The sequence below is a fragment of the Podarcis raffonei genome, chromosome 2, assembly GCF_027172205.1.
Source record: "Podarcis raffonei isolate rPodRaf1 chromosome 2, rPodRaf1.pri, whole genome shotgun sequence".
Lineage (NCBI taxonomy): Eukaryota > Metazoa > Chordata > Lepidosauria > Squamata > Lacertidae > Podarcis > Podarcis raffonei.
The window spans coordinates 47,290,726-47,304,529 of NC_070603.1; positions in this window are offsets into that span (position 1 = coordinate 47,290,726).

The following is a 13,804-nucleotide window of genomic DNA, read 5'->3' on the forward strand; positions in this document are numbered from 1 at the left end:
CAGCACCAAAAAAAATCACTTGCTTTCCTGTTCCGCAGATGGATTCTGGTTCAAAGAGCATGCATTGGGTGCTCTGTTCTATGTGCCAAAGAGTAGGCTAAAAATATTAAATAATAATAACTACAACCACAGCAATAATGATAAATATTTTTTTTAAGTGTTGCTTTTTGACCAGGCATGGCAGCAGCCAATGCCAGGCCAGCCAGCCAGCAAGGCACTGCCCATCACGTGGGGCCTCTGATTGGCCCATTTGAAGCTAATGTTAAAGCTAGCAAGAAGTCCTACCCTGTGATCGTGCAGGCCGGGGGAATTCCCAAATGGCCAGCAAGCACGTGCCAGGGTTGGCAGTGGAAAGCGAGGGGCCGCAACCGTCGCCCACCTGGGAAAGGGGTGAACGGCCATTCTAAAAGCAAAATATTATAGTTTTATCCTGTTCCTTTGTCATAGTCAGACTGCATGCTTCAGCCAAGCTGACAAAACGTCAGCTTTCTCTGAAACTTTTCCCTTATTCTGGTCATCTTCCGGTTATGCAGCTGACCCTCCAGCTGGGTCAGCAGTTGAACCCCTATATATTGTGAGCTGCTTATCAAGTTACGTTACTAAAAGACTGAACGGAAAGGGGATGCTCTTTCTTATCCTTTCTAGCTTGAACTAGGCCTTTTTTGGCAAAAAGTGTGGGTGTGTTTATTTTACGTTAAGTTTTAAGTTAAGAGATGAGTTATGCTATTCTCTGAAATAAGTCTCAAGGGAAACATCTAATTGGGCAGCTTTTTTGTAATATGTGACTCGTTCACTTTTCCTATACTTTAATATACTTGGTTATTTTAAACTCATTTCAAATGAAATATTAATACTACTTCTTCTGAGAAGCCTTGCACCTTTCATTTACTTTATTGAACTAACTGTTCTGTGACCCAAATTTTTAAAATATAATCACTCTGATAGAGGTTATTGAATTTTGTGCTGCCACAAAAATCTACGAATGTGCAGGAGTGAGAGGAAGTATTTTAATGACACATATAATCGCGAAGTGAGCTCACATCCAGTCACAGGAGAAGATCATTCTAAGAGATGTGGCAATGGGAAATACATAAATTGATTTCCAAAAAGTAAAATGCATTGTTTGCTCAAAAGGTGGAAACTGAATAAGAGAACTTGGCAAAAACTATTTGGGAGGGAAGTGGAGTTATCCCTGAAAAGAGTTCAAGTAAATACCCCTTTAGTATCTACACTCAGGTCTGCATACAATCCAAAAGCACAGGTTGCATTTAGTTTTATTACCATTATTTGTCTCTGTGTACAAACCAAACTTACAGAACTTGGGTTTTAAGAATTCTTAATATGATATTGGAGTATCATTTACTACACAACAAGTGCTTTTGGATTTAGCTTTAATGGTGGACCAGTTTCCTCCACCCTTTCCCCTCTGGCATTTGTTCACTACTCCTTACAAATGCTGTTGGCTTCCCTGTGGCTACATGGACATCAATATCTGCTCTTGTCAGTCAGAATCTGTGTCAGTCAACTGACAGTGTCAAGGCTCAGGTGAGAGGAGTACAATTCATTTTTTTTAAAAAAAACAAACAACTTTTCTCAGCATGGTAAGACTTCACATTGCAAACATACCCGAATTCTTATCCATTCTTGTATATTTCAACACTTTTTGTGTCTTTCTATTCTGCCAACTCTCATAGCAGTCTCTTTTAAATTCTGCATTATTTAGACATTTCACATAATTTGGCAAAGTGGAAATCATGTGCCTATGAATGAATAACATGGACATTTTAAGATTTAGAAAGACTAATATATATGTTGGATCTCCCTGGCTTTTGACACTTCAGGTGTGTATTTTTAGAACCCACCTTAGTTGTTTGTTTTTTTTTGTAAGTTATTTTAAACTGTTTTTAGCATTGTGTTTTGATGTTGTAACATGCCCTGGGACCTTAGGTTGAAGTGCAGGTAATTAGCAGCAACAGCAATGCCTCCTTCTGTTATAGAATATAGGGATCTAGGAAGCTGCCTTATAACAGTTCAGACCATTGGTCCCCCTAGCTCAGTATTGTCTAAACTGATGGGTAGTAGCTCTCCAGGGCTTCAGAAAGGGTTATCTTCCAGCCTACCTGAAAATCCACCTCACATGATGCTCCCAAGGGTCCACCAAACCTCCAGAGTAGCAGTGCAGGATGCACAATGCACTGCAGTGGAAAGGTGAAATCAGCAAAGAACATCTCCTTGCTCCCTTCTGGTACTAGCAGAACTCCATCAAGCACTACTCCATTGATCCCAACCCTATGAGTTTTATCCCATGATGTGTCCTGCCCCAGTCACTGGTTTATCGAAACTGAATCAGTTTCTCTGTGGGAATCTAATACAGGACTAGCATTTGTGTTGCCTGTTTGAAGAGTCTCTCCATGGAGATGCTACTCCAGGGCCTTGCTTGCTGGGAGTGATGAGAACTGTAGTCTCAATTGTAGAAGCCAAGTTACAGGGAACCAGGCAGAGGGCCTTCTCAGCAGTGGCACCCGCCCTGTGGAATGCCCTCCCACCAGATATCAAAAAGAACAACTATCAGACTTTTAGAAGGCATCTGAAGGCAGCCCTGTTTAGGGAAGCTTTTAATGTTTAACAGACCACTGTATTTTAATACTTTGTTGGAAGCCGCCCAGGGTGGCTGGGGAGACACAGCCAGATGGGCGGGGTATAAATAATAAAATTATTATTATTATTATTATTATTATTATTATTATTATTATTATTATTATCCAAAACATATGAAGGCCTTAGGTTAGAGAAGGCCAGTCTAGACACTGTGGGCATGATGCAACCAGTGTTTAAGGGCATACCCTCCAACACTTCTTGGATGAAAATTCCATAATGATAATTTTACTATTTATACCCCAGACATCTTACTCTGGGCAGCTTCCAACATAATAAAACATTAAACATTTTTTTTTTAAAAAAAAAAGTCCTATACAGGATTGCCTTCAGATGGCTCAGTGGTCAGATAACTCCATACCCTCCAACATTTCTCCATTGAAAATAGGGACATCCTAAGCATCAAATCAGAAACTGGGACAGCTTCTCTAAATCAGGGACATCCCTGGAAAATTGGGACACTTGGAGGGTCTGTAAGCGCCTTTAAGTTTCACTGATTTCCATGGAAATTGAGCCTATAGATTTAGCTCTCTCCCATTGAATTCAGTGAGACCAATGCTCAGTTTTGCCTGGATAGTGCCCTGTGGCTAGGGATCTGATTCCTTTATTCAGGTTGCCAGGGCAGTGTGTTGAGAAAATACCCAACTGACAGCAAACATGGGCTAAAAATGCAGGTGAAGGTATGCCAATTTTAAATTCGAGCCCTTTCACACAATAGCAATATGCAGCCATATATGTATTCAGGACTACACAACTTGGGGGGGGTGGCACATAAAATTCCACACTGGTTTAGCCTAAGTCCCAATTTTCTGTGGTAGCAATAACGGGAAATGACTACAAAATGCTCTGAACACCTCTACTGGGCATCAATAAAGCCCTGGTATGCTATAAAATCCTTCCCACATTACGAGTGACCCCTGTGGAAGTGGACAAAAGTCATATGGTAAGAAGCAGCCATCAGTCACCATGAGATTAACACAGCAGCCAATTCACATGGTGCTTTCTGTATTTTCCCCCCATTATGGCACACATAGCATGGGGATAATGATGCTTATTAATTTTGGTAAAATGTGCATAGCTGAAATACCCAAAGTGCAAACTATTATTGTTGATATATGCTGTTACAGGAGCTGCGCCCAGATTCACAGAATTCAAAACGTGAGCCACAAATGAGAGAAGACTATTCCCCCTAGTCTTTCACTCTGAGTCATGTAATGAGTTACCTGTAACAATAGCAAAGTAACAATAATGGGTGGTAATGTGGAGTTTGGAATGGCTTGAATGCCTTTGTGTTGCGTCGCCACCTTTCCTCTAAGTAGATGCATTGGTGAGAATTTGTAAAGGTGCTTATGGTATTAGCTGCAGGTCTTTCTGAGCACTGCTCGTTAAAAACAAGGATCAGCATTAGTTTGAAAGGCTGCCGGTGCCAGACTGAAGCACTTGTTTAAAAAAGCTGCTCCCCTCACAAAGACATAGGCAAGACCAAAGCAGGGATTTTGATTCTGTCGTTTCTTTTCCCCTTCTGCCTTGAGGTATTTACTTTGTCTGTCTAGCCCCCGCACCCAACCCTCTAGTCTCTCTTTTGCAGAGTTGATATGAATACAATATTTTTTGTGGCAGGCAGGACAATGGTATACTTTCAATATTGGGGCTTCATTTTCTATCAGATCTTGCTGACTACACTTAACATGTGGGCCCAGCGCCATTGACAGCATTTAAGGAGACTTTTACTTTGAAACCGCACTGAAGCAGCAACTGAAGTGAGGGAACATAATTTAAGTGACAGATCGAAAATGGCTCAGGTCAATGAGTAATGCTAACTAAAAAAAGAAAGAGAAAAATCAAAGAGAGCTTTGTTAAATGTAAAAAATAAATAAATAAATCAACAGACAAGTGTTGTGACAAACTGTGGTAAAGAATTGCTATTGCCTTCTGCATTGTGCATGTTTGTCTCTGCACATGGAGAAGACAAGAATACTGGGGTGGTAGAGAGGGCAGAGAAACACAGCGACTGTCTGAAAAGAGTTTCAAACCATCTAGAATTTTTTTATAAAGAGACTGTGGGTGAGAAAGCTTCGACTTTAATGTACAGGGACTGATAAACGGACGAAGCTCTGTGCCCTTTTACTCTTGAGAATGTTGATGTCCCAACTTCCCAGCTCTGAAGTGCAGAAAGACAAATATAGTGTTATGAGTTCTGAACAGGGAGAGGGAAGTTGAGGCCCTTCTAACCCTTCGATCCAGCAAGCCTTAAAATGTAAGCCAGGCTAGCTTCCTGATGAGGCGATCACCTGGGTGATGGGCAATTCAGAGAGCAAAGGATTAAGGGGCTCCAATGCATGATGGCAAATGGGTGGGGCCCTAAAGTAGTAAGCTAGAGAGAGTCAGGGCATGATGTCTGATTTCTGTTTGAATCCAAGGCTGCAGCTATAGGAGAAACAAGACCATTGTGGGGTGTTAATGCTGTCCATCCCTCCATTGTAGGCTCATCAGGTTGTATATATGTGTAAATAAACCATATATCATAAAGATACCACAGACTCTGCCATGCCTCATTTCCAAAAAGAAACACAAACACTGGGTGAGTACCTGGAGCCCCTGGAACCTCGCACCACTTGGAGATTGGGGTGGCATGCAACAATACTTTCTTTTTTGTTCTTCTCAGAGATCCTCCAACCTCTGAGAAATTACATAAAATGGAATTTGCAAAGCAAATAAAGAACAGGATACTGTCTATCCCAAAGTATATGGTTTCAGAAATTTAGGAGTGGTCAATTAAGTGTCATTTTAATTTTGATCGTAACTGCCATCATCAGAGAGGCAAAATGAGAGCTCAACGCAAGAATCCAAAAGTGTGACATGCAAATATAAGAGGTGCTGAGGGATCAGTGAAAAACTTGGTGCTTCTTCCCTCCTTTACCATTGCAGTCATTTTCCAATTCGTGGAAGGCATCCTTCTGAAATGGAGAGCCATTTTGTACTCATGAAGGTTCCCCAAATTAGAACCCTGCTTTTCTTTGCTTGCTTTCATTGTCTGCTACATTGTCTGTCTGTCTGTCTGTCTGTCTGTCTGTCTGTCTGTCTATCTCTCTCTCTCTCTCTCTCTCTCATTCTTATGAATGCACATCCCTTTAGTTCTCTTCCCCACCCCAGCTTGCTACCTCTGGGTGGGTAGATGCTGTAGGTGTGCCAGCAACCCTGCTAATGAGCAGTCGCATTGCTGTATCCATCCATGTTTCTTGCGGTTGGAGCAAAGCAAATATATTTCCTTCTTCCGAGCTTCTAGTTAACTTATGTGTTGCTTTAAAGCACATGAGGGCACTATTTGTCTAACCAGCAATCTAGCCAGCATTTGCCTGTAACCTCTCTAAGTTTTCCACCCCTGAAAGCTGAGCCATTTTATAGTTTCTCTCTCCCAACATGTTGAGACAAGATGTCTGCTATTTCTCTTCTTCATCTCTACTGACCCTTTAAATAGTTGTTGCATAAATAAAGCATTTGAACTCCATAAATTGTAAGTGATTATTTTAATCTAATTCACCCAAGCTGCAAGCTCTTCTACCACTTCTCTTTAGTTTTTCTCCTGTCCTAACCCTTTCCCCACCCTAAGCTTGCTGGTATTTGTAAAGTAGGGACGCGGGTGGCGCTGTGGTCTAAACCGCTGAGCCTCTTGGGCTTGCCGATCAGTAGGTCGGTGGTTCAAATCCCCGCAACGGGGTGAGCTCCTGTTGCTTGGTCCCAGCTCCTGCCAACCTAGCACTTCGAAAGCACCCCAAAAAGTTCAAGTAGATAAATAGGTACTGCTCCGGTGGGAAGGTAAACGGCATTTCCATGTACTGCTCCGGTTTCACCAGAAGCAGCTTAGTCATGCTGGCCACATGACCCAGAAAAAACTGTCTGCGGACAAACGCCGGCTCCCTCAGCCTGTAAAGTGAGATGAGCGCCGCAACCCCAGAGTCGTCTGGTGACTGGACTTAACTGTCAGGGGTCCTTTACCTTTAAGGAGAAAGATGCAAATGCAATAGAGGGTGAGAACTCCAGCTCTGCTCCATCCCAGTCTAAATGTATACAGTGGAACCTCGGGCTGCAAACGTGATCTGTGTGGGAGACACATTCGCAACCTGCAGTGTTCGCAATCCGCAGCGCCGGGTCTGCACATGCGCGGGTTGCGATTCAGTGCTTCTGCGCATGCGCAAAGCGCCGAAACCCTGAAGTAACCCGTTGTGGTACTTCCAGGTTTGGCGCGGTGCGCAACCCGAAATCACATAACCTGAAGCTTCTGTAACCCGAGGTACCACTGTATTGAGAGAAAATGTCTAGGGAAAATGCCCCAGGTAGAGGCACACTGTTGTTCTAGTAGTTTGGGGGCAAATTTGGAACTTGGACAGAACCTTCAAAAAATGGAATATCTGGGAGAAAAAGGGACTCCTGGTCACCTCACTAAGGTGAGACTGGCATAGTGAGCAAATCAGAAGGGTAGCTGCAAGAACAAAACTGCAATAACTGGGCTTCATAGGCTTTTGGTAAGGTAAAGGGGCCCCTGACCATTAGGTCCAGTTGTGGCCAACTCTGGGGTTGCGGCACTCATCTTGCTTTATTGGCCAAGGGAGCTGGCGTACAGCTTCCGGGTCATATGGCCAGCATGACTAAGGCACTTCTGGTGAACCAGAGCAGTGCATGGAAACGCCGTTTACCTTCCCGCCGGAGCGGTACCTATTTATCTGCTTGCACTTTGACGTGCTTTCGAACTGCTAGGTTGACAAGAAGACTTTTGGTAGAGAGATATCATTTGGCTAAAGATGCAGCAATGTGGAAGTGGTAAGTAAGGAAAGAGTATGAAAGTGCCTTGCGTGGTAAAGAGTTCATGTTTGCTTGAGCTGAGTTATCTTTATTTTAACAGTTTATATATCACTAAATTACAATCCTTGCTAACCAGTGTACAACAAACTCAATACAATGCAAATAAAAATAGGGAAATCAGAATTTGGAGGGGGGATCTGCTCCAAACTTACACAGCCTTGACAATGAACTAGACAGAAACAGGGCACAGAATATGAACCACATGATAATCCTTTTCTCATCAGCACCAGAAGGGGAACTGCCACATCAGACAGTGGATGATTAACAGTGCCATCCTAACCATGCCTACTCAGAAGTAAGATATATTGAATTCGGTGGTGCTTACTCCCAGGAAAGTAGGGATAGGATTGCAGCCTAATTTGAAGGTTTCTAGAGAATAGTCCAATGTGGAAGGAGAGGAAGTGACAGAAATCATTTTTCCCCAGGGAACAAACACACTTTAGGAGTTCTCAGGAAGGAATCCATGATTTTAGGTAGCTGTGGAGCTTAAAAGAAATCCATGGTAAATGATCACCTAATTCTAATTAGGATCGCAGCATCTCTCACCAAACTCAATAATGCAATATTTCCCAAAAATTTCTGTACAGTCTGCAGCTGAACAAGATTTATCCATATATATCTATAGTTGTTTACATTAGAGCTTTCATTGTTCATGGGCACAAATATCCCATTGATAGAAATCTGCTTTCCCCCCCCTCCCCCCACCCCACAGATGTACGGGAGAAAAGGAGAAAAGACTGAATTTGTATCTATTATTTATTCATGCATTTTGTTCCCTAAAGTTCCATGTGTGGAATCTGCCTCCCTGCTTGCTGACAGGTGCTTTGCTTCTATTCCCAACATCAGTTAATTAACTTCTGAATCAGCCAAGCAAGTCATCAATTGGGCTCACCTGGAACTGGTGGGGGACTCAAGACTTTCAGAGATTTTTGTTGCTTTCCTGTTTTCTATTTACAACTTGGCAACTGGAAAGTTTTTCTGAAAAGTGGGTCAACTTGCAGGTGATGTCCATGTCTCTCTTTTTTGCATGTGTATCTATGCTTCCTTGTCTGTCTATTCACAAAACATGTTCATATATATATATATATATATATATATATATTTAAAATGTTGTGATGCCCCTTCTCTTGCTGGCAAAAGACAGGCAGCTTATATAGGCAGATTATTTATGGTAATCATTTGCTAACCATTTTTGGTCATCGCCTGTGAATGGTCTGACTAAAACTCTTACTGTTATGAGGCTGCCTTGAACCTGAAATCTGTGCACTTGTCTTCCCACCCACCCCTGGCAATAGCTTCGTAGACTGCACTTTGCTTCATATTGTTTAAAATGTCACTGATAAGACTACTTGAAACTCCGATATGGCTTTAAAATATTAAAACACACTGCAGTAGCATGCAGCAACATTGGAGCTATGGAAGTTCAAGCTGTGATTAATGAGGGCTGAGCTCGTGACTTGTCTTCACTCTTCTGGTTTCTTTAGATTGATTGTCCATGTTGTTATTTAGCATCTGACAGAGCATGGAGGAATATTAGGCATGAAACATTAATCAGGAAATTGTGCATTGCTTCCACAATTAATGTGCAACTGGACTTTGCTTTGTAATATTGAATTGGCTCTTAACGTGCAAATTATTGAGGGAAATTACCTCATTTTTCAGAGGCCACTTGATGGATTGAAGTTTCATGCAGAATGTTCCTTGTAATTTTAAATCTCGCAATGATTGGCTTTCCTTGCTCATAAAAATCCCAGTTTTCTTTGTCATACATCAAGCAGCTAGGTTCGAAGCACTGCAAAAATGTAACATGCAAAGTTCATTATTTCCAGCTCTTTTCAGCTTAAGTAGAGTTGGCAATGAATTAGAAGAGAAGTGTCTCTTGACTAAATATAAAAACAGAACAAAATCTTCATTTGGAACTGTGTATGGCAGGGAGGGCTTTCAGGATATCTTTGGGCTTTTGTTACTGGAACCCTGAGTTCTGCTAACTAAAACCAGCTGTAAAATATGTGGACTTGTACTTAAATAGTTCTGAGCCAAGAATCTTTTGAGTACCAAAATTGAATGGAGCTCTCATTCCTCCTACAAAAAAACTTATGGTTATACCCCCCCCTTCTTCCCTGTTTTCTTCATTTCAGTAGTATATTTGAGGGAGATGGGTGTTCATTTTGTTGTTGTTATTTGTGAATCAATTGAGAGAAATCTTTGCCTGAAATCACTCAGCCAAGCTACCAGAAGATCTGGATCTGCCTTCTGCTCACAATACATAAATGTGAATTTCTCCTTATGAAGCAGGGTTTTTGAATCAAGCTGATTTTTCACAATTGGAAAGAAAGGGAAAATCCTTACCTTCCAGATGTACAGATGTAAAGTATGTTGGGGAGGGTAATTTGGGGTTTTAACAATACTGGGAGTACGTGTTAGGCGGCCTCCCTCCTTTTTCCCACCCATTTGCAGCCTCCTCATGTGGATGTTGTTTAAATAAATTGCAGAAAAAGATGTAGTTTGACATCCCTTCCACATGGCAGTGTCTTGGGGAATCAGCGCTGCTCATGCGTGCCAGGTTTTTGCAGCATCCACACAAACATTCCAATCGAAAGGTAATTCCATGCCTCCTCCAATTTAATCTGGATTTGCTGTTTTTGCAGTGTGGGGGGTTGCATACTGGATTTTCTGCAGAAATGATGAATCCAGATTGAATGGGGAAATAATATGGGATGACATTTTGAAGAGGATGATGTCATGTGGACACTGTGTGTGCATGAGCATAACCAAGGCAGTTATCCAACTAACATGCCCTGACAGCAAAGGGCTTTTCGCTTGCACAATGAAATTCCTGCCTTCTCCTCCTACACATGTGCATGTCAACTGCTAAAACCTTATTTGGAGGGGAACCCCAGAACAGAATTAGGAGACATGGGGAGCAAGAGGGGGGCCTTATTCTGCACAGATGAAACTATTAGTTGGATATGACCCCAAGTCTACAATAAACTGTGTGGAAGCCTAGTGGGCATTACTAAACCAATACTGGGCACTTCAAGCCCAAACATATTTATTTGGAAGTGAATTGCAGAGATCTTTGGTTAACTTCCAAGCAGGTGTGCTTGGTATTAAAGGTGGGGGGGGCATTGATTATGCAATCTCTTTCCATCCATCCTTCCTGCACTCTAACTCAAGTCTACTAATGGATCTCAATGGCAGCCACTTCACTCCATCTTCATGATGTTTCGGTATCTGCTCATTTTTTTTGTTTATATGATCTTTCACATTGTGATCTTTCACATAATGTAAAAGCCACTTCTGACAACCTAGGAGAAACTTAGCACTCATTTTTGTGTCAATTCTTTAAAGGAAAAAAAAATCTGTTGGCTTGTTGTTGTCGTTGGCATCCGTCTGTCTCAGGAGACAGTGGAGGAGTGTGCCTTCGGGGATGAAGTCAAACCGTTGGGAAGTTACAGCGCCTGATGCGGCTGTGAAGACTGATATGGGACTGCAATAAAGACATGCTTTATTGCAGCTGGGGCAGATGAAGGTGTCTAATTATGCTGCTGCAGACACACCACGGTGTTTCTTCTATCTTGCTCCTCCCAGCGGTCATTTCTGTGCTGTTCGCTGTTGTGGATACACAACCTGACTGTTTGTCTCCTGTCACTGCAGCCATTTGTACGGGATTGGTCTTCTGGATAGCTCCATTAGTTATAGTATGGTGCTGTTCATGCCAAGGTCGCAGGCTTGATCTCCATATAGGACAGCTGCATATTCCTGCATTGCAAGGGGGTTGGACTAGATGACCTGCAGGAACCCTTCCAGCACTATGATTCTGTGTTTCTAAGGATTCCCACAAGGTGGGATTGATGTTGCCTGCCTTCATGTCTCATTTGCAGATGTCGCATGAGTTTTGTACTGACAAAATTTAGGGCAGCAGCAGCAGCATGGTGGTATGTTGATCAAAAAGCCACAGTTCTATAATATGACAAGGTACTGCAGTGTAATAGGGACATCATAAATCAGGATGAAAACACTAGCATTATAACCCATAAAACCAACACAATAAACCCCATGTCAGAATGCAGTCTGTGTATGTCGTTTGAACCTCACATTCAGGAACTAAAGTATATGACATTGGCTAAAAACACTCAGGGTATTCTCCACCAACAATGTTTTCTCATCTCAATTTTGCATGTAGCCGTAGCAGAGCAAGCATTTGCTATGATCCTGGCTATTCTCAATTGCAACACTGTAAAATAGCTTTCTCGTAAATGTCAAGCAATATAAAATTGAATGCTTATATTTAAATAGATTTTAACAGATAATAAAACTCTGAAGATTAAAATAGTTTCATTCACTGAGACAGACAATTTTGACACCAGCATGCAATTTATGTGTCACATTATGTAAAATACACTTTCAAACATACACAAAAATGAATCGTAAAAATAAAAGCACGAGCAGAGAAGTGTCTCTTAAAGTGAAGTTAGATATGCTACTTTTGAATCCTAGGTCAAGTAGAAAGTGGAAAACATAATAATAGGGTCCAAATATCCTATTTTTAAATATTGCATTTCAGGGATTTGGTTTGTTTGTCTTCCAGTGACACACAAATTTCAAGCATCATAGTCAAATTTTCCCCCACTTTCTAACATGGCTTTATTTTATTTTTTTTAAAGTAAAATTATTAGAGTGTTTTGACACTCAATTATGTCAAGCACAAGAGAAAATTGCTTTTCCATTTTCAGGTACCTATTTGGCACCTTATCATGGAATACCCACATGCATCACAGCTTACAATTGGCTGCCTAGCTCAAAGGTATGTATCATGTTTCTTGTGATAACAGCTCCTGACAATCTTTTCTCTCACAAAATATGAAAATGTGCATGCAGAACTATTTGAAAAGGCGTGGAAGCTTTCTCTTCTACCCACTGGACAATACTTAGCACATAACCTGTTGCAAGCCAGTGTGGTTACAGTGTCAGGCTAGGACCTCGGAGACCAGAGTTCAAATTTCCACTCAGCCATGAAGCTGGCTGAGTGATCTCAGGCCAGTCACTGTTCCTTAGGCTAATTTACCTCACAGAGGGGTGAGGAGAACCAGGTATGCCACCTGGAGCTCCTTGGAGGAAAGGCGGGATAGGAAAACAACAATTGCTTTAAAACTAGTTCCAGAAAATCCAGCAAAGCAAGTTCAGATTAGTCACACACAGACAGATTAATGAATTAATAAATCTACAGCATGAATGATGCAGTTCATATTCCCATTTTGTTAGGGTAGCATGGCCAGAGTGTTTGGTCTGACAGTCCTGCCAGAGCCTGGGTTTTCAAAGGATACAGTATGTAGCACTTTATGCAGGTCTTTTCACTACATTTTAAGAAGTCATACATGCATGCATTTGATTTCCCATCACTTGAGCTCTCTTCAGACTTTAATGAAATATTTAGTGACTGTACATAGGGGGAACAGCATTGTGGCAACAGGTTCTGTCTTCAAGTTAAAAACATTTATTGTTGTTGGGGTGTGTGTGTGTGTGTGTGTGTGTGTGTGTGTGTGTCTGTCTGTCTGTCTGTGTGTCTGTCTGTCTATGTATATAGCCATATACACACACATCAAGGGGAATGAAAATTGAATGATTGGTTCATGTGCATAATAACTGGCCATTGTGCACATTCACCAGAGCTCATGTAGAATGTAATCATGATCCTTTCATGAAGAGGGAATTGTGCAATATAACTAGCTCTAACTCACTGTGGGAAATCTGAATTTGTACATCTTCTGGTCATTATGCATAATCCTCAACACACCTTGCGGAATGTGTGTGTAATGATTGAATGTTGCAGCTTCTCTAGTCATTAAGAATAATCCCCAAGACGCTTTGGGGAATTTGCAATTCTCAGCTGAATTTTTCACATTCTCCAGGCATAATCCCCAGCAGGCCACGTGGAATGGGCACATATTGACTGAATTTTGTACATTCACCAGCCAGTATACGTATTTTCCAATAGGCTTATAAAACTGTACAATTATGCATGCAAAAGGCTCCAAATGAGTCACGATCTCTGCTTTTCCAGACTTTCTGAATGCAAAGACAGAGCCTTCTGCAGGTATAGTTGCTTCACAGAGATCTTTTCAGATCTTACAATCAATATATGTAGGTCAGAAGTGCCCTGCAGAGTATAGGGTACTTTCGTACAATAGATCTTGCACATCACTTGCTATCTGATTCTCCCACCCCAATTAACTGGAAATGCCAGGGATTCCGCTTAAGACCTTATGTGTACAAGACATGCATGCTA